The sequence below is a fragment of the Adiantum capillus-veneris genome, chromosome 2 (genome assembly GCF_014529385.1).
Source record: "Adiantum capillus-veneris isolate H3 chromosome 2, ASM1452938v2, whole genome shotgun sequence".
Lineage (NCBI taxonomy): Eukaryota > Viridiplantae > Streptophyta > Polypodiopsida > Polypodiales > Pteridaceae > Adiantum > Adiantum capillus-veneris.
Genome location: NC_140932.1, coordinates 102,347,685 through 102,370,532, shown reverse-complemented (window position 1 = coordinate 102,370,532; position 22,848 = coordinate 102,347,685). Strand labels below are relative to the sequence as shown.

Below are 22,848 nucleotides of genomic sequence, written 5' to 3'. Positions count from 1 at the left end.
CACCTTTGCATGCTCTCTTTCTCTCTCCCTTTCTCTCGATCACAAGATCATGGCATCTGCAACTCCCCAAGCTCAAGCCCCGAGCTCTCCAAATGGCTCGCCCTCTCCATCTCTATCATGCCCTTCTCATCCAGCCCTCGTACCCTGCTACCTACCACCCGTCCTCCTCATGCAGTTTCTACATCTATTGTGTGTTCTCATGCAGTCGGCGGCTCCCATGCAACTCGGCAAAGACTCGCGGCTCTTTCCCCGGCTTCTGCTCTTCACCTGCTGATCGACATTAGCTTCAAAAAAACCATTTCCTTTTTTTAAAGAAAAACTTTGACTTAGCTACGTTTCCCGCGATCGTCAATGGCCGGCACCTCTCGGCAACCCTTTGTTCTAATGCAGCTTGCTCACCATAGAAATCGACAAATGATCGTATCGAGCATGCTCTTTGAGTATTCATATCACGACAACACGTGACGAGGATATCGACCATACTTCAACATTTTGTCGCAACCCACCTTGGCAAAGCTTCGGAAAGGCCTTCGACCAACGAATAGCCCCATTTTGCATACACATCCTCCAGCCCTTGTTCCAAGTTGCACCTAGTACTGGCCGAAGCACCTTGTCATCACCCTGCATGTCGCCATATTCCTACTTCTGACTCTTTCTCCGGTCGACGTTTGTTGGATGTACCAACGTCTTCAAAAGGACAAAATGACCTATGAGACTAATATGTTACATACTAGTGAATATTATACCATGTATGAGTACAAAAAAAGAGATACTAAATTGAATCTAGAAGTGTTACTAGCTAGAATTATGTGCGGTATGTGTGATCACTCATACAATGGGTGCCCAATACAAGAGAGAGATGCAACGGGTGATAAATCCATCCTCATTTCCAATGGCGATCAATGAGAGTACCACGGGTGTGAGTATGAGGTAAGATTTTCAATGGTGGTTGCTCCTCTATTTTTCCAGTGTTTAGTATGAAGAAATCAATAACCTATCTTTGGGATTGTCTCTCTCCAAATACTCAATAAACTATCTCTATGCCTGTGTAACTCAAGTAGATATAGTCCAAGACATCTCTAATCCTAATAGCTCATGACTCTGGAGAAGGGTCTGAAGCCTTGTCTGAATAGACAATGGAAGCGATCCCGTATGTTGTGATACATTGTGCATTGATATATATATAATACATCTCCATCTCTAGCTCTATATGGAATAGGAGGGAGTCCTACCAAACATCGAGGGAGAACTTTTAAGAAAATCAAAATTGAGCTAGGTTTATATAATGGAATCACAGAGGCATCAATGAATTATTCATGTTACCATATAGAATTATAATGTACACATTATCGTCACCATATGACAAGTTGTGGATGGATTCCTCCGAGATGAGTAGCTTTGAGCTTAAAAATAGTACTCTAGTGGAGGATAAGGAAGCTGAAGCTCATAACTGCAATTGAGACTCCATATCTGTGATTTTATTTGGAGGCATACAACAAGCTCATACACTCTCAAATAGAAAAGTGGGTGAAGGGGTTATAGTAGGTGGAACAACAGGGGATGGCTATATGATGGGCTAGGATGAGCACATAATGCTTATTGGTCACCGTGTTAACTGCTATGGAGGCATCTTGAAGGTGATTGGCAATACTAGCAGCAATTCAATCAAGGAGGCCATGCATGCCACTGAATAGGGTTTTGCAGTAGGGATGCATGCAGTTCTTCATATCAATCCATACTAAACTTCTCATGAGGGCCTACTTTCCTACTTTTAGTGTTCTCTCCATGGGTCCACAACTGTGACTTACAATGTTCCTACAATGACTAGGCAGGATATTCCCCCCCAGTGTGATAGAAAAGCTTAAGGATCTACCCAATTTCATTGGTGTGAAGGAGTGCGTTAGCAACAATCCCATAAAGGGCTATACAGAATGCGATGTGGTTGTTTGGAGTGGAAATGATGATGAGTGCTATGATGCAAGGTGGGAGTTTGGTTCAAGAGTTTTCATTTCTATTTTTAGCAACTTGATTCTTGGGCTAATGCATGATCTCACTATCAAAGGGAAGGACAAGGGACTCAATGGAAATCTATTGCGTGTAATTGATTGGTTGTTTTCTAAACCCAATTACATTGGCCTTAACACAGCTCTTGCAAATTGGGCATTGTGCGGCCAAGTTTTTTTTTTTCGACACACCAGAGGGCCCACAGGGGGAGGTGCTTATCCCTTCCAAATATTAGCCATGTTACATGGTCGGGCAGGGGCCGCGTACCATCGGGCAAGAGCCACGCGTAGGCATCACCATGGACACCTAATTGATGCACCACATGCTGGGAACGACGGAGATAACTCATAGCAACCAGCTAGGAACCTCCTCCTCGGGTGACCCACCCCAGGAGGAGGATGCACTTGAGTGTCCAAGGGCAAGAGCCCTAGCAACGCGAACACCAGGTGAGCACAAGGTGTCCCTCTAGAGTGTGACCCAACAGGGGATTTGAACCCACAACCCGTAGGTTGAGAGGCCAAAGCCTTACCGTTAGACCAACTCTTTGGGGACTGTGCGGCCAAGTTTTAGTTGGAACAATGCCGTATTGATTGCTCATAGCTTCAAAATATGTCCGGCTTCTTTCATAGAGACCCGTGTGATTGCATGCAGTGCACAAAAAGTATTCAGCAAGCTCCAACGTCGAGATGTCATCAAGGAAATGCTGAGGTTTTTCTATCAAATAATGTTAGAGAGTATCACGTAGCTGCCATTAAGAAGCCAACCACTAATTTTGGCATCCATTGTCAATGGTTGGAATGCTTCGCAAGAGCCCACACCTCAATTTCAACATGAATATTTTTGCATTCATGCGTAGCTCTTCAGCAGCAACAAGGTCTTGATCAGCAGACAAGAGACGGTAAACTAAAGCTCTCTCAGCGTGGCCGACTACAATGTATCTTGCAATCAAAGTTGTCCATGCAATTGCATCCTCGAGATGTTCTAAAAGAAATCTTGTGCAGACGTTGTATTGTGCAACGCCTCAAACCAATGCCAAGCAAAAAAAAGGGGGAGGGGCTGGAGCCCCTCCATCATCCGCACGCGCGGATGATGGGAGGGCTCCAGCCCCTCCCCTGTTTTTTTTCAAGACTTTTTTTGTTACGAGTTCTATTCGTTGTTCCCATGCATCAATTAGGTGAGCATCGGATGTCTACGCGTGGCTCATATTTGATGGAGTGTCCCTCTTGCCCGATGATATCCGGCCCTTTCCCAACCATCTTTCATGGCCGACCATTTTTTCATGGCTAAGATTTCAAAGGGATAAGCACCTTCGTCTTATAGCACAATTCAAGACAAGGTTTAGGGTTGCGTTTGAAGAAAATTTATTCCATTCTACTTGCATTTTTTGAAAGTTGTTCAAAAATCATAAACAAAAAGGGGGAGGCAGAGCTCCCCCATCATCCACGCACGTGCAGATGATGGGGGAGCTCTGCCTTCCCCTTTTTGTTTTTGACTTTTGAACAATTTTCAAAAAAATGCAGGTTTCTAATTCAAGCTTTAAGTACTTGCATTCAAGATTTAATGATATACATCAAAAAAAGAGGTGGAGGCAGATGATGGGAGAGCTTTACCTTCTCTTTTCTTTTTGCAAATCCGCCGAGCTCTGCCCAACTTCACCATTTTTTGCAAATCCCTGGAACTTTGCGGAACTTATTTTCCTTAATTATTTTTACTTTTATTATATATATATTTTTTCAATTATATTAATTTAACTTTAGTTAACTGTACAAAATATATGATATTAACTACTATATAGTATATAGTATTTATAATACTATAGTATTTCTAATATATAGTATATATTATTACTTTAGTATAGTATATATAGTACTATATATAATATATATAAATGAGGTGCAAATAGCTTGGTGCCTTAGTTTCTTATTATGCCCACCATTGGTCCACTACCTCCGAATGTGTTAGTTAAGCACGTCTTCTCAGGGCTATGTGTCCTCGAGCTTTGCCAGCTCCATTGTGTTTGCAAGGCCTAGAGTTTGGTGTTGGGGGTAGGAGAATCCTTTCCAGACAAGACAGAGGAGTCATGGTTCTTGATGCTCTCAATGATACTAAATCCCTAGACAATTGAGCGCTCCATGATGCAACATGTATGACAAATGTGGTGTATTTTAGAAAGCACATAAAGCACTTGAGTAGGCTCCTTTCAATGAATGCAAAGAAAGGTCATTTTGCCAGTTGCAATAATTTATTCTTGCATCTTGAAGGCATGTGGGAGTACATAAGATGTTGACTTTAGGAATTGAGGATGATATTGTTAGGCAATTGTTGTTGACAGAGAACGCCTGTTACCATATACATGTGGTAGTGATGTGTGTGAACACACTAGGACCGCCGGGGCATTTTTTCCCTCTTTAGGAGGTTTTTTCCCCCGTGCATTGTATATACGCCCATCACTCTAGGGCTATCTATCTTTCCATTGCACACTAAGCAACACACTCTCTATTGTGTGCCTTGAGATTCCTTCGTCTTCTCCAAGCTGTGTGTGTTTCTCTGCAACCCTAATTCCAACAATTGGTATCAGAGCAGGTCACGTCCTCCCGGGCTTAGTCGCCAGCTGCTCCAGCTCACGCCTGCTCACTTTCTCCGATTTCAGTGAGCTTTGGCGAGCGTTCGCAGGTCGACAAATATTTTGGGACAACTCAAAGAGCTGGGTCTGCTCAGAATTTTGATTTGGGCTCATTTCGGCCTCCGTTTCCACTACGGGCAGTACTGCACAGGCTACTTCGTCATTTTGTGCAGATTTTCTGTCAGTGCCGTTTTCTGCATAACAGGTGCCTTATAGTCTTCTACGGTTTGTGCTATATAGCACAAGTTGTTCCCGCTCCATTTCTCCTATTTTCGGGCAGTTTTCACATCAGGTGCAACATTTACCATGGCTGACAACAACAACACAGATGTGTTCAAGATGTTTGCTGCTGAGGACAGGTTGGATGGGGACAACTACCCTATGTGGGCTTATATGATGCAACATGTTCTTGTGTCAAAAGGTGTCTAGAACATTGTGCAGGGCATTGATGTACGTCCTGGTTCTGAAGATGTAGGCGATGTTGAGGATGTTGCAGGTCTTGCTGCAAGGATTGCAGCTGTTAGAGTTGTTTTGCCTACGGCAGAACAAGCTCGTTGGGATGTTAAGGATGCGCAGGCTCATGCATTGATTGTGTTGTCTGTGAAGCGCACCATTATTCCTCACATCCGTTCAGCAAAATCTGCAAAACAGGCTTGGGATATTCTAGCAGGTCTTTATGCAAGCCGCAATGAGGCTAAAATTGCTTTGCTGCGTAAAGAGCTAGAGTCGAAGATTATGCATGAGGAAGATGATATGGACACTTTCCTTGCTAGTGTCAAGGATATCAATGAGCAACTCATTTCTGCAGGTGAAGTCATTTCGGACAGTTCCCTTGTGCAGACTGTTCTTGATGCCTTACCAGATTCCTACCAGACTTTTGCTAGTACTTGGAGACTGATGACCCAAGGAAATCCTGAAGTTGTCAAGTTTGATGCATTATGCACATTGCTGTTGCAAGAGTCACTTTCTAGAAAAAACAGGACTAGGCAGCGTGCAGTTGAACAGGCTTTTATTGCTTCTCAAAGAAAGGGTGGTAACAGTAATGCAGCCACTTCTTATGGTTCTGCTGCGAGTGGCAAAAATTCTGTTCCTAATGCTTCTGGTGGCAACACTTCGTCTGGCAATTCTGGTGATAAGGGCAAAAAGAAGATGCGTTGCCATTATTGTAAAGCCAATGATCACTTGATCAAGTCGTGTCCTAAGTTGAAGGCCAAAGAGGCTAAGAAGAAAGAGGGTGGTTCCACTGCAAATGCTGGTTCCACTACAAATGCAGCCATTGTTGAGTCTTCTATGAAAGGAGATTGTGATGCTGATGTTGATGTAGAATGGGCTTTTAGCGCAGAGTGCACTTACAATCCTGCTGTCCATGATGCATGCTTGTCAGTTGCTGCAGATTCACATGTGTGGTATTTCGACAGTGGTGCTACAAAGCACATTACCTCACATCGTGAATTGTGTGCCTCTCTCGAGTCTGTCCCTCATGGGAATTCAGTCACTTGTGCCAACAACGCCTCTTATCCAGTTCAGGGAGTTGGAAAGATTGTGCTCACTGCTGCTAATGGCAGTTCCTTCACACTTGTTGATGCACTTTATGTACTTGGGATCAAGAAGAATCTCTTGTCTGTATCCGCACTTGCTAGACTTGGACTTGTAGTCAAATTTGTGGATGACAGATGTACAGTTCATGATCTCAGTTTTGGTGATGAAATTGTTGCATCTTGGCTTTTGTGCCGTGGGCTGTATAAGCTCACTTTGTATGACAAGTGTGGACAAAATTTTGCAAATGCTGTTGCAGATTCAAGGGCTATTTCAGATGCAAAACTTTGGCATGCACGTTTTGGTCATCTGAATTTTGCCAGTTTGCTGCGTTTGCAGAAATCTGATATGGTTGCTTCTTTGCCGCCTCTTGAAGCACCTGTCAAACATGTTTGTGAAGGCTGTATTCTGGGTAAAATGCAGCGTTCTAAGTTTCCAAAGGATGGTTCAGTTAGGGCCACATGCAGGTTGCAACTTTTGCATAGTGATGTTTGTGGGCCCATGCAAACTCCGTCCTTGGGCAATTACCTGCACTTCGTGACTTTCATTGATGATTACTCTAGGCATGCATGGGTATTTCCGCTTAAAGCGAAGTCTGAAGTTTTTATGTGCTTCAAACAATTTTGGCTATGGCTGAAAATGTCTCAAAATGTACTATGGGCACCCTCCGTTCCGATCGAGGGAGGGAGTATATGTCTCATGAATTTAATGCATTTATGGCTAGTCGTGGGATAAAACACCAATGTACAATGCCTTATACACCTCAGCAAAATGGTGTTGCTGAGAGGAAAAACAGGTCACTAACGGAAATGGCACGATGTATGGTCAAAAGTCAAGCTTTGCCGCATTCCCTTTGGCTTGAGGCCATCATGTGTGCCACTTATGTACTTAACAGGTGTCCTACGAAAGCTTTGCAGTCTATTACTCCATATGAAGCATGGCATGATAGAAAACCTCCTATTGAGCACATGCGTGTTTTTGGCTGTTTGGCATATGCTTTGGTGCCACAAGTGCAGCGCAGAAAATTGGATGATAAGGCTGTCAAATGTATTTTTGTTGGTTATAGTGCTAAAAGCAAAGGTTACAAGTTGTATCATCCGCAAACAAAACGTATTCTGGTTTCACGGGATGTAGTGTTTGTGGAAGATTCTGTTCAGCCCTTGCTGTCATGTACTAGAGACAGTAATGTAAGCTCACTGGACATTTATGACACTTTGTTGCCTCTTTTCAGTGGTGGAAATACGAATGTAAGTTCCAATGAGGCAAATGTACAGCCTATGGGGGTTTCTGAAAATGTTTCAGAACAACCTATTATTGATGCAGATGTACATGATGTACTTGATGAGGAAAGGGCTGAAAATGAGCAGGCTAGAGGTATGCCAAAATGGCTGGTGCACACTTTGCGTGACAGTAAATTGGATGCACCTTTATCTAGTCGTACTCGTTCAGGCTCTCGCCATGCATCTTATGCATCAGATTGTTATGCTTTGGTTGTGTCTAGTTTACATGATGTTGAGGAGCCTCTGTCTTTTGATGAAGCGCAGAATTCAGAAAATTGGATTGCTGCCATGAAATCAGAATATGATGCACTTATAGAGAATGACACATGGACTTTATGTGATTTGCCTCCTGGCAAAAAGGCCATTGGTATGAAGTGGGTTTACAAGTTGAAACGCAAGCCGGATGGTGAGATCGATCGCCATAAGGCTCGACTTGTTGCAAAGGGTTATGCACAACAAAAAGGCATAGATTATGAAGAGACTTTTGCTCCCACTTGTCGTATGACTACTGTGCGTTTTCTATGTGCATTGGCAGCTCATTTTGGTTGGGATGTACATCAATCAGACATTGTTACTGCTTTCTTGAATGGTGACATATTTGAGGAAGTTTATGTAACGCAGCCTCGCGGTTTTGTCATAAAAGGACAAGAGGACAAAGTGTGCAAATGTAAGAAGGCTTTGTATGGGTTGAAGCAATCTCCTCGTGCTTGGTATGAGAAAGCTGACACTCATTTGGTTAAACGAGGCTTTCGTAACAGTCCAACAGAAAGTACATTGTATGTAAAGCGTGAGGATGATGTATTTCTCATTGTGGTTCTTTATGTTGATGATTTGCTGATCACTGGACCAAATGAGAGACATATTGCTGAATTTAAGGCTGATTTGAATTCTACTTTCAAGATGAAAGATTTGGGGCTGTTGCATCATTACTTGGGTACACAGTTTAAGCAGTGTGATGGTGGTATTGCCTTGTGTCGGAAAAGTTACATAGAGACATTGCTATGTAAGTTTGGACTTGAGGATTGCAAACCTATTGCCACTCCCATGGAAACAGGTTTGAAGTTGAGTCTACATGATGCTGGCGATCCTGCTGATGTCACTCTTTACCAAACTGCTGTTGGCTGCCTCATTTATGTATGCAACACGAGGCCAGATATTCAGTTTGTAGTCTCGCAGGTCAGCAGATTTATGCATAGCCCAGGGTCTAAGCATTGGCAGGCTGTCAAGAGGATTTTCCACTACCTTAGTGGCACTTTACATCTTGGCTTGTTTTATCCCAAGGGGGGATCATTGCCGCCAGACTTACATGCTTTTTCGGACTCAGATTGGGCTGGTTGTTTTGACACGCGAGTGTCCACAAGTGGTTTTTGTTTCATGCTTGGCAGTTCATGTATATCATGGTTGAGCAAGAAGCAACCTACTGTGGCCACTTCGAGTTGTGAGGCTGAGTACAGGGCAGTCTTCACAGCTACGGTTGAGTGTGTATGGCTCAGACGCCTTATGGCTGACTTGGGTGTTGGACAGGACACTGCCAACACTATCTACACTGACAGTCAGAGCGCATTGGCAGTTGCGAGGAACCCAATTTTTCATGCTCGCACAAAGCACATTGAGGTGCATTACCACTATGTCAGGGAGAGGCTCTCAACAGGAGAGATCAGCTTGGCTTATGTGCCAACACAGGACAACCTTGCAGATCTTTTCACAAAGGCATTGTCTCGTGAGAAGCTTGAAGCTTTCCGCAAAGCTTTGGGCTTACTCCCCTTTGTGGACTGATCCTGTCCTCAGGGCATGGCACTTCCCTTTACTCATGTGCCAGCTCTCGTTCACCGCATCACTCCAGGGGGGATTTGTTACCACATACATGTGGTAGTGATGTGTGTGAACACACTAGGACCGCCGGGGCATTTTTTCCCTCTTTAGGAGGTTTTTTCCCCCGTGCATTGTATACACGCCCATCACTCTAGGGCTATCTATCTTTCCATTCCACACTAAGAAACACACTCTCTATTGTGTGCCTTGAGCTTCCTTCGTCTTCTCCAAGCTGTGTGTGTTTCTCTACAACCCTAATTCCAACAACGCTGTGCTTCACAATGCCTTGATTGACGGGAAACCAAATCATCCACATCACCACTCTATTTGTCATACATACACTCCAAGGTCTCCTTCACAAAGGTGTGAGGGTCATGCGAAGGACAATGGTTGCGCCATCTCCAAATGGATACACCAAGATTCTTGGCATCCGTTCCGCTTGATACCGACACGAAGGCAATACTCCTCCCTCTCTTTGATGCCAACTCAAGGAAGGTGATAAAATCACTTTTCTCACATGGAACCCTTAATCCAAAAATATATTTCCTTATCGATTCAAAATTTTCTAATCAAAGCCATTAGAACTCTATCTTCCAGGGTCAAGTGGTGAGAGTTCTCTAGTTCACCCTTGGTTCAAGGTCATTGACACTTATCCCGTTGGTTATGACCAAGCACTACCATCAATGCATTCCCCTAAGATGAGTGTATTTACTAACTACAAAAATCCCTCATTCCTAGGTTGATCCCCACTCTATAGATCGAAATCTTTTTCACCGTTCTTGACTTAATTTAATGGATAACATAAAATTGGGTTCAACTTTTTCGCAAACAAATTAACCCTATGGAATCCACCCTCCCACCAAACCGTTTGGTAAATTCACCTTTTGAAGGTAGTACTATATTACTAGAAAATAGTATTCCAAACATGTTGAACCAAGAATACATTTCAAGATTTTGAAAGCAGCATGCAAAGTGTTGCATACCCTTACAAGTGTTTATCAGGCCGTTCCCACCTTTTTTCCTTTTAGAATATCTTTATTCCTTTTTCATTTATTATATTAAAGTTATCTATTTATCTTTCAAGCAATCACATATACTTCTCTAGGCATATCCCTATCATCGTCCCAGGACTCAAGTATCCTATCTTCTTTGCCACATATGGAGGCAACACCTTTACATAATTTCCAATTTTTAGTTTTCTTTATCTTGTTTGGGAAAGGCTTACAAAATTAATCTACATTAATTTATTTCTAGATAAATATTTCGAGAAGTAGAGAAAAGGTCTGATTGGTGAGGACAATTGCGGAATGGTCCATTTAGGTTCCTACCTTTTCCAAGGTTCCTTTTTACCAAAACAATTGGAAGAGTTCCTTAATTAAATCACATCCTCCTAGCTCCTTTATCCAATCCGTTCTTGGAATCCCTTTTTCGTTCCTCCTTTTCCCGTTGACATCAAGCCTACTGGACTAGGCCAATTTCCAGATGCATCCGTGGGTCTCACCACCAGATCGGGACACACTCCCATCCAGTCCCAATTCTGGGACTTTGAATGAACTTGTGAAAATATAGAGCAATGATTATCTGTCCTAGCTAGAAGGACCATCCCCTGTTGCATCCCATAGGTAAACACCTGTGCAGACATTTTTCCAAACATGTAAGACAAGTTTCACACTTAAAACTTCTATGTTATGCTAGGGCTATCCACATCAAATCTTCCAGGGAAAAGTTTTAGTCCTAGTTAAAATTTAAAGTGAGTTCCTTGAGTTTTAATCCTTTAGTTCCTATTTCCCTTTAATGTCTACTCAAACAAGACCTTAAGAAATCCAACTAGTCTAAGGTTCTGTCTCAACATAAGTTTTAAGTTAACCTTGTCTTGGGAGAATCCCATTGTTTCTCTTACATCATTTGCCATCCACGGGGCATCTCCATGGAAGATTTGTGAGTTTTATGTTCAAGAAACATGGTAGTCATTTCCATGAAGCTATTCCCTTACTCCCTCCCCCTATCACAATTGCGAAACAAATTTGAAAGAATACAAACTTGAAAACTCTTTATGATGATTTTTTGATTTAGTGTGTGCCATGAATTGCAAACATAGAACTTTAGAGTGCACCAGCTTGCAATCATAAACTTCTTTTGAGTGATTATGCAACCATCAATACTTGATTGTGTAAGAGTAGAACCATTCAATGAATGATAGTGTAAAAGTAAAATGCAAAGTTTTTAAGAGTGGGTATCCTAGTGTAGTGGAAATGCTTATGCAATTGAGTATGAATGGCTAACAAATCCTTCTTTGAGATGGCATACCTGGCTACCATGGAGAGGATTAATTCTGTAGCTAGGAGTGGTTTAAGGGTTTGGAGTTTTCCGATTGACAAGAGGGGAAGGAGGATAACCCTACTTGGAGGGGAGATCCTCTTTCAAAGAAAAACCCTTTAGCTATGATAAAATTTCCCTTCAAAAACTTAGCTCCCTCTTGAGAGAATTAGATATTAACTTAGGCATATCACTAAATCTTTCACACACCTAATTTATGCAAAATCAAGAAAAAGTTGTGAGCCTTTCATGAGAGCATTTCTTTTGAAGCAATTATAATTCCTCTTTTTGAAAAATAAGGTTAGTTCCCAAAACAACTCCATTACTTAGTTGCCTTTGCTTTATGGCCTTTACCTTGTAAGAGTAATTTAAGTAAGAGAATAAAAGTAACTTAAAAATAAATAAAAAGGTTTATGCAAGAGATTAAGGGATAATTAAGGATATTAGTCACCAATCATCATTCATACTATTTAGTTAAATACAATCTCCGATCACCTATGGTTAAAGAGAGTTCTTTCTACTCTCTCAATTCCATATTAGTATGGTAATCTAAAGAAACTTGAAATACCATTGTGGTTAGTTGTTAGCAGTGTGGTTAGTTATGACTAGTAATGAACCATGTTTAGAAAGAAACAACAAAATTAATAAGTTGTTCTTGTTTCCAAGCAAACAAGGGAAATGATTGATTATGGAAATATGAGAACTTAAGCATTAATTTAAGTAAGTATGAAATGTAAATCACTTTCAAGCAAGTGCCATATCATAAAACGAACAAGAAAACATTACCTTTGTGTGTATGGTATAGTATTCTCCTTGCTTTGGATGTAGTAGGCTCTCTCCCTCTTCACCTTCACTTAAAGACCACCAATTTTTCTACTTGGATTGAGAGAAAGGAATGAGCTAAACAAGATTCAAGCTATGGAAATCTTGAGGGTTAGGAGAGATGATAGGGAGAGTGTAATGTGAAGAAGAAGATCAAGTTTTGACAAACTTGAATAGGGTTTTTCCCATGGCTTCTCTTATTTGCCCATGGCTTCTCTTAGAGAGGGGGTGTGTGTGTAGGAGATGTGTGGATGAAAGAGGTTTAGCTATGGATTTCTCATGCTTACTCTCATGTTTGCATCTTGAGAAAATGAAGGAGAGAAGTGTAAAATGAGAAGAGAAGCTCTCTTTTTATGCACATTTTAGATAAGTGTTGTCTCTTACCTTAATAGCTTATATTCTTCATCGATAAGTTCTTTCTACTTATCTTGCTTTTCAAAACTTCTTCAACAAGTTACTTACTCACCTTATCCTTATCTTCTCTTTTATCCTTATCTTTTTCTTTTCCTTTTCCTTATCTTATCTTTTCCCTTTTCCTTATATTTTTCTTTATGCTAATTTTCTCAAAATGAAAATTCAACTTTCCATGCATTGGTCATGCCATTGCTCCCATGGTGTGAATCTAAAGTGTCTTGTGAGTAAATATTGGAGCTTGGATTTAGCCCAAATTCCCTACGAACATTTTTTTTTCATTTTCTTAAAGTCAATGGTTTAGATTTGTCGGTCAAGAGTAAGGGCTAGTAGGAGGCCCTTACAAAAGGTGCTTGCATAGGACTCCTCATTAAGATGTACATTATCAGGAGACAAATCCATATCATATGCATCTAACTCAACCTCACCATTAGTGCTACAATCATCCATAATGACAGAGGGGCTCTCACATGAAACCCATGAAGAAGCAAGAGATTGATTTACATTCTCAAACCATTTTTATTGCTTTAAGAAATCAATATTTCTCCTCACATCCAACAAGTCAGTGAAAGTAACCTCAATGCCTAAACATGCTGGAAGAGTACCAATAAACAAGAACCTCTCTTCCTCTGCGTCTGGAACCACATCCTCAAGAACCTTTAGCTCCTACTTTAGAGAGAAAAACCTCATATAGTGCATGTGTAAATCTGCTATATTACTTAACTTCAACTTATCATATCATTAATCGTCAACAAGGTAGCACTGAGATTGACCATGGCTACACTTCTATGTATGAAGCACCAAGACTAAAGGTAACTTGAAGCAACTCCTCAGTGGTGGGCACCAAAAGCATTTTTGGGAAAACAAGGGGGCACCTCTATAGAAATGACTCCCATAGCTCTCAAGGATTCAAGAGGTGTTATATTTTTAATTTTTTCCAGTATGGAAGCCTTAACTACATGGAGTACCTTGAAATACCTTTTGGTGGAATAGATAGGGGTCACTATTATAGTGCTCTTTCCAAATTCTTGCCTAATATTCCATTTTCACTTTAGAGGTGTCTTCTCATCTGTTGGATCCTTATATTTGCTATGAATTTGGCATAGGAAACAATGGTTGTTTGGATAGACTACCTTGTGTAAGGCATTTGGATGTTCCATTACCAATGATGGCCCACAAGTAGGATAGACGTTATAGACAAATGTGGACAAACTTGCATTTATATCGTTAGAGAAAATCTTGAAAATTCAAATGGTAAAGAGTGAGAAGAATGAACACAACATACCAACAATCTATCCAAGGTTAGTATAGATGCATAGTCCACATAAGGACACCCCTCAAAATGCCCTTCCATAACTCCTCCAAATCATCAATGAGGGCCTCGAGGTAGACATCAATATTTTCCACTTTGTACTTCCATAGAATAGGAAAATAAAGAAGTTTATTTCCCTTCTCAATTATTTCCTATGGTGGAATATTGTAGTTGATGATCACCACATACCAAGTGCTTCATGATGTAGAGTTGGTGCCAAAGAGAGTGACATTGTCACTTGCCAACACAACTCTCAAATGTCAAGGCTCTAGCCGAATCTCTGGCCAATGAGTCTCAATGTGCCTCCATGTAGGTAAATTCATAGGGACACACATCGTTCCATCATTTGAGAGGTGGTTGGTATACCATATCAGAAACTTCACCATAGACCTGCTCTTAAACTTACGTTGAATCCAAGGGATAAGTGAAAAAATCCTCAGTACTTTATGGGGTAGGTAAGCTTCTCTCACAACGGTCTTGTAGTGTGCTTCTACACACACAAAACAAGAGGTAGCATGTGCATGTTCATTGCGGCAAAGTATACAATCATTGATGCATGCATGGATGCGCTCTTACTCCATGCCATATCTGGTGACATACAACCTTGCCCATTGACAACCCGAAGGTATGTGGTGATCTTTACAAAGAATTTTGCCCACCAAATTACAATAAATATAGAGAATCAACAAATGCACGGGGAGACCAAGAAGAAATTGCAATTCACAAAAAGCATAAAATAGAACTTACATGAGGCGGGCATCTATACTTACATTGCTCTAGCCAAATTTTTCTTGCCAGTTGAGGACTTTCCATAATGCTCAGAGCACCAAGTACTATGCACCATTATAAAGAGGTGTTTGAGCACTTGATAACAACTTGTCCTTTGTTGCTCTAGCCCATTTAGTGCATGGTCTACAATCCTCTTTGCACATGTTGGCTTCATGCCTAGCTTCATGTGCCCACAACTCATCACCCATGTTAATTTCAAATTCAAATTGTCCTTGGGAGGCAGATGGAGGAGCTGCCAAAGTAGAGCTAGTGTCACAATCACCACCTGCCATGCCTTCGCTAGCCTGGTCTTCCTGTTATCTTTCAGCCTTGCATGCTAGAGCACCACTACCGTACACATACCAATAGGGAGCACCTCTATTGGAGCTATATATGGCTCACTCTACTGAACTTGGTCTCACCTATATATTTGTATCTTGTCCTCAATATGAATCAGTCTTTGGGAGCGTATATGGTGTGTCTCTTGTCTCGTCTCTCTCTCTCTCTTTCTCTCTACATGTCAACATGGTATCAGAGCAGTAACGATCATGCGCCGATTCAATTCATGGTGACACAACAGTATGTGCATGCGATTCGCATGTAAGATTCAAAATTGCTACAAAATTTATTTTTGAGCGTTGATTCTTGTTAATTGTGGTTGTTTTGTATTAAGAAGAATATGATTAGTGTTTTATGTGGTGTTTATTTCTAATCAATCTAATCGTTGATTATGTTTTCTTGTTGATGACACCCTGAACTTCATCTCAATTTTTCTTGCTATTCTGCTCAAAATTTGGAGAAATGGAAAAAGCGCAATGGAGGGTAGCACAATGGCACTTTCATCCAAAACTTGTTCGTCTCCTCGAGCTCTTCGATTTGAGTTCTAGTTTTGCGTCAATCGAAGTTCGCAACAGAAAGTTATGCTGTTTTTACTGCAATTGAGCTTGACGCAGCTTTCTTCGTCCTACTTCTTCGTGAAGCATCCGCGATCGTTTTTCTTATTTTGGCGTTAACTTTTTTGAGAAGATTTAGCTTTTTGCTATTCGTATTGTGGCCGTCAATCTTGCGTCTCACGCCACTCTATTTTGAGGACTCGTTTATTATTAACGTCTCCTTTACCCTGCCTTTTTTGGGTGACGTCTCTCACATCTTTGGACATTCCTTGAGCATCCTTCTTACGTTTATCGTTGACAGAACGTAGTACTCATATCTCTCTCATTCTCAATTGCGGCCTTCACCATATATGGTGTGCAGATTCTGCGATCTTATCTTATACATCTTCTCGCAACAAGATATGGCTATGAATATTCTCGTCAACAGCTTTCCTTCTGGCCAACGTTCTGTTCCTCCTTTCCAAGGTCAAGGATATCCAGGCTGGAAAGCAAAGATGTTTTTAATTCTTGAAGGCGATGAACTCTCTGATGTTGTTCTTGGAAATCGTGTTTATCCGCCTCAGCCTGTTGATACGGATAATGATAACGTGCTTATCACTGAAGGACCTATATTTGAAGATTGGAATGTTGCCTATACGGATTGGCAAAGACGTGATAAAGTAGCTCGTCGGTATATTCTTTCTGCTCTTACGGATTCCCTTTTTCTTGATATGTATGAACTGCCTACTTCCCACGACGTATGGAAGTACCTTATTGCAAACTTTCAGAAGAAATATGTTACAGAAATACTTTATTTGAGAGGGTTGCTTAACAAGTTACAATATGAAGCTGGTACTGCCATGACGGGACATATTGAATCTTTCAAATCTATTATTAATCAACTTGCTGCTGCCGGTGATCCTGTTCCACAAAAGCAACTGATTACACTTCTCCTTGATACGGTGAAGGACTCTTCTTATGATAACATTGTTACTATTGTCTCTAATAAAGATGGTCTTGATTTCGACCATTTCGACCAAGCCTGCATGTCTTTAATTGAATACTCTCAACGTCAAGAACGTCGGAATGCTGGTCACGATACAGCTATGATTTCACAAGAGGAGACTGAGTCACAACAGATGGAACGTGCTTTTTATGCTCGAAGGCGTCCATTTCAACGAGGAAACCGCAGAGGTGGCCGTCGCGGTAATATTTTCTCTCATCTCAAATTTCCTAATAAGCAACGTTCTTACTACAATAGAAATGGCTATACTGAAGATGATTGTTGGGCACGTCAATATGATGAAGAAAACAATATTACCACAAAACAACCACGTTTATCTAGAGACTGTTCTTCTTCTTCTTATGAATATTGTGGATGATCTGATCATCCCACTCATATGTGCTATAAGCGTCGATTCAACACAGATCGGAATAGAGCATATGCTACTGAACATCGAAACAACATTGTACCAGAAACAAGTTGTGTCCTATGTTCAGTTGCTCCAGACAGAATACTTCATGTACGTGATGGATCACTTTTTATTGTCGATTCTGGTGCTATCATCCACTGCCAGTTCAACGTGTTGTTTATCTTGCTGATGATACTACTTGTCAAGTAAAGGGTATTGGAGACTTATATATTGGTACCTTATCTTCTTCCACTCGAATTTTGCGAGGAGTATTACATGTACCAGATCTTCAACGTAATCTTCTTTCAATTGCTAGACTTGTTGATCTTGGTCTGTTTGTTGGATTTGATCATACCAAATGCCGAATTGAGAAAGATGGACAGACTATAGCCACTGCTCCTCGAAACGGTAATTTTTTTGAACTCTCTCTTAACGATGCTATAGCAAAGATTGTCACTGCTCCAGGTGATCATGATTGCAAAGTATGGCATCACCGTTTTGTTCATGCTGATTTCTCAAAACTCCTTGATCTTCAACGTCATGATCTTGTCCATGGCATGGATCTTAAAGCCCATCCCCATATGGGAATTTGTGAATTTTGTGCTCTTGGGAAACACAATCGTAAACCCCTTTCTCTTTCAAATACAACTCATTTCCATGACATATTGGATCTTGTTCATACTGATATATGTGGACCTCTACCTTCTTCGAGATCACAATATCGCTACTTCATTACTTTCATTGATGATTTCTCAAGGTATACGACTGTATTTCTACTTAGACAAAAATCTGAAGCCTTATCTGTTTTCAAACAATTCCACAAGGCTGCAGAACTTCAAACTGGTCGTCGCCTTAAGAAGCTTCGTAGTGACAATGGAGGCGAATATGTTTCTCGAGAGTTTGTGAGTTACTGTGCTGACAGCAGAATTCATCATGAACACACTATGCCATATTCGCCTCAATAGAACGGTGTTGCTGAATGAAAGAATCGCACTATTCTCAATGTTGTAAGGTGTATGCTGATTCATTCTGGTTTATCTCTTGTTTTCTGGGCTGAAGCTACTTTGACAGTAGCATTTATTCAGAATCATCTTCCTACTACTGCACCCTCTGGTAAGATACCCATCACAGCATGGACAGGTGACATTCCTTCTATATCTCATTTTCGAACCTTTGGATGTATTGCTTATCTTCATATTCCCAAAGAAACACGAACAAATCTTGATGCTCTTGGTCTTAAAGTTATTTTTATTGGATATTCTGACACTTCCAAAGGCTACAAATTCTATGACCCTTCTTCCAAGAAAGTAATTGTGAATTGTGATGCTACTTTTAACGAACAGCTTATGGGAGGCTCATGGTCCATGGACGATTCTGATGATACTAAATCATTGCTTCAAGCTTTTCCATTTCTTTCAGAAGATGAAACTCTTCCTATAGAGCAACTTTCCTCTTCACAACCATCCATTCCAAATGTTGCCAATGATGATATCGATATTTTTGTTGATCTGCCTATTGATTTTGAACATGGCTCATGTCATGTTTATGATGATGATATTGCTGATAATGCTTTTTCTACTTCTGAATATCCCATTACTTATGATGAAGCTATCTCTTCACCACAAAAGGATCAATGGCAAGAGGCTATGGAAGCAGAGTACGATTCTCTTATCTCTAAAGGTACATGGATACTAACTGAATTACCTCCTGGTCGTACAGCTATTAAATGTAAGTGGGTGTATAAGACAAAAGTAAAAGAAGATGGATCTTTTGACAAGTTCAAGGCGCGTTTAGTTGCAAAAGGTTACTCCCAAGTAGCTGGTGTTGATTATCAAGAGACTTTTTCACCAGTTGTTCGCATTACAAGTGTTCGAGTTTTATTGGCATTTACTGTTCAATTTGATTTAGAAGCTCATCAAATGGATGTGCGAACTGCTTTTCTTAATGGTGACTTGGAAGAGGAAATTTTTATGGAACAACCAGAAGGGTTTGTTATTCCAGGTAAAGAAGACCTTGTTGCTCAACTCCATAAGGCACTATATGGTCTCAAAAAAGCTTCGCGAGCCTGGTATACAAAATTTGATCTTTTTCTCACCTCTAAAGGATTCATCTCTTGCTCGTCAGACCCCAACTTATACATAAAATGCCAAGGTAGTAGTTTTGTGATTCTTGCTGTTTATGTGGATGATACAATCCTTGTTTCCAATGATTTGGGATTTCTTCAGCACGTGAAAAAGTTATTGTCTTCTGCATTTGATATGGTGGATCTTGGAGAGATTCACTCTTGTCTTGGCATTGAAATCCAACAGAACCGTACAAAAGGTATTTTATTCCTTCGACAATCAAAGTTTATTGCAGATACTATTCAAAAATTTGGTATGGAATCTGCACATTCAGCCAACACACCTTGCCTTGCGAGCTCTACGAAGAACACTTCTGACAATGGCGGTCAGCTTGTCACAAATCAACCTTATGCTAACTTGATTGGATGTCTTCAGTTTGTTGGCATGAACACTCGTCCTGATATTCTGTTTGCTGCTAATCATCTTGGACAACATCTTGCATGTCCTTCTCTTAAGCATTGGTCTGCTGCAAAGCGTGTATTGAAATACTTGAAAGGCACTACAGATTTTGGTTTAGTCTATCGACGACAACTCACATCGGATTCTATGCAATCTCTTTCTCTTTGGGTTACATAGATGCAGACTGGGCAATCTCACATTTATCTATGCGATCTAGTAGTGGAAATTGCTTCTTTATAAATGGTTGTCTTGTTTCTTAGACTAGCAAGAAACAACGTTGTGTTGCAGCTTCTACGACTAAGTCAGAATATGTTGCAGCATCACTTGCACCTCGTGAGTTGATTTGGCTTCGACAAATTCTGGTTGATATTGGTCACTCTCCTCTTTCTAGCACACCCTTGCAGTGTGACAACCAAAGTGCTATTAGTCTTGCAAAAGACTATGTTCAACATAATAAGTCAAAGCACATTGCTGTCCATTATCATTATGTCAGGTATGAAGTACGCAAAGGAGCCATTATGGTTGAACACTGTCCAAGTGACCAGATGATTGCAGAAATTTTGACCAAAGGCCTCAACGAGTCACGTTTCATCCTCTTGCGCTCGGAGCTTGGAGTTGCTTCGGCCTCACTCTTTCTAGATTAGCTTCTTTGCTATTATAATAGCTTTGTACATATGACATTGTAATCTTTTAGGTATCATGCACTATGCACACTCCACATTTTCACATTGTGATATCTAAGTCACTTTAATATTTTTACATAGATGCACAATTCACTTTCACATCATCACTGCGCTGGTTCATATTTTCACATTGTATAGGGGCTTGAGTTTTTCCCTTGAACTCCCCAAGGGTTTTTTCATCCAAAGCTAGAGACCTTTGTTTGAGTGGGGGTGTTGGAGCTATATATGGCTCACTCTACTGAACTTGGTCTCACCTATATATTTGTATCTTGTCCTCAATATGAATCAGTCTTTGGGAGCGTATATGGTGTGTCTCTTGTCTCGTCTCTCTCTCTCTCTCTTTCTCTCTACATCTCAACAACCTCAAGTGCGGGGGGGGATGATGCTCCCATCTACTCGAGTGTTTTTTAAAGGTATCAAAAGTCCCTTGTTCTCCACATGCTCCAAGGCAATGTAAACAAGAAAGGGATTTCCGTGTTGCACTTAGTGCAAGGGCAAGGAAGTTTGTTCTTGAGCCATTGCTAATGTTCGGGGCCATTCGGAGAGCCACGAGCATCCCAATCTCCCTGCCCATGCGTCTAAATTAGCTAGACATGTACTCTACAAAATAAATAGTTAAGAGAGGAGATGTAAACTAAAATTTCAATAGAGAAAGAAAGGAGAATACTAAAGAAACAAGAAAAAGAAAATGCAAAAAATAAAAAAAGAGAAAATACTAAAGAAACAAGAAAAATAAAACACTTATCTGGTGTTTTTATTTTACACAGACGCACACACACACACACACACACACTATATGGAATACGTACCATTGGCATATCCACTCGAAAAGTAACTAGCATTTGGTGGACAAACACTTTTTGAAGCAAAAATCTCACAAGTAAAAAATACAAAGAAATTTATGATGTTTTACCTTGGATAGGCAACTACGTCACTAGGAGATGAGTGATGGAAGAGACAAGAAACAGAAGCTGACTCCAAGCGAATCTCAATGGTTTTTTTAAATAATAGACGCCATATGGATCTTTTGTAATAAATTCCTAGATAAAATAGCTTTGCCTCTAGGTTTTTCATCAAAGGATGTACCATGATTTTTATGAATAAAAAATCCGCAGTTGTTCAAGAATAATATCATTTCAATTTTTTAATTATGATAATTGATAATCCTATATGGCAAGTGGATAATTTGAGCAATATCCTGCTGGTGGTTCAACTTTCCCAGATAAGCAAAAAATCACGGGTGGTCCATTAAGTGCACCGCATGCATCGTATGGCATATATGTAAGGCTTGCACAAAGGTTGAATGCAGGTTGAAGCCTGCTCTGTAGCACATACACACACACACACACACAATAAATCTTCGCTCTGTAGTACTCTCTCTCTCTCACACACACACACACACACACACACAAGAAATCTTCGCTCTGTAGTACTCACACACACATACACACACACACATAGTGCTAGCGATAAGCACTCACCACCCATTGGGCTGCAGCATGCGCACACTCACGTTCTCCCAACAACAAACGCAAGTGTAAACAAGTTCTACTTGGTGAACCTCCAAGCAAACAAGCATACGATGGATTGGCTTCCTAAATTTTCACAATTTAGGAAGTATTTCTATAATATCACAAGTAAGTAACACTTTGGTTGTTTTTCAAAATGGTAATAAGCACTTGGGTGTAAATACCATAGTAGTAAACATTTGGTGTTATCATAAAAGGATATATGGCTATACTCACAAATACTTGTAAAGTGGGGCAAAAGGTAGGTCTCTAACATAGGATATTAACTAAATGTTTCTAATTGTCTCTGGTAAATAGGTTTATAGATAGCAACTTGGATGAGCATCACTCGGGACACATTTAAGTTACAACAAATCTGAGACAAGCTTATGGCTGCACATAATAGGCAAAAGAAAATCAAGCCAATAGCAATTAGGGACCCTATCTCCAAAACATGTTAACCCATCAAAATTTTCTAAGACTGAAATAGACCCTACTTACATAGACAAGCTACACAAAACATAAGTTACACTTAGGAGTATAGTTGGGTTCTCAGATGTGACAGCGATAACAAGCAGTGGAATTTGCTTGGATACCTGTCACCCATTTCGCACGAGTTAGTTCTAATTAATTGTACTGGTGGTTGGTTGGCAGGTAAAGATTCTCGCTCTCATCTGATAGGAGTTTTGACTAAAACTCCTACTTTGTCATGTATCAAAGTATCTTGTAATGGATTGTTTATGTATCAAGAAATTCTTCAGTTTTTTAAAGAAATTTTTCTTTACACAATATGTTTTTCAAAAAGTATTTAAGTCTCTGAGTATATGATTCTGAATGATGGGATTTTAAATTCAAACACACACACACACACACACATAAGAGTAGAAGTAAAGATCATCTCTTTTTCTTGCAACCAATTTGTTTGTCCTCTTTTCCCTTTGATTTGTTTGCTTACTTTGTGATGTGT

General features: G+C 40.4%; 1 pseudogene; it reads left to right on the top strand.

Annotated features, from left to right (window-relative positions):
- Positions 1 to 1,571: 1,571 nt before the first annotated feature.
- LOC147463295 (4-hydroxy-tetrahydrodipicolinate synthase 2, chloroplastic pseudogene) overlaps positions 1,572 to 22,848 on the top strand; it is a 95,379-nt pseudogene continuing 74,102 nt past the window's right edge.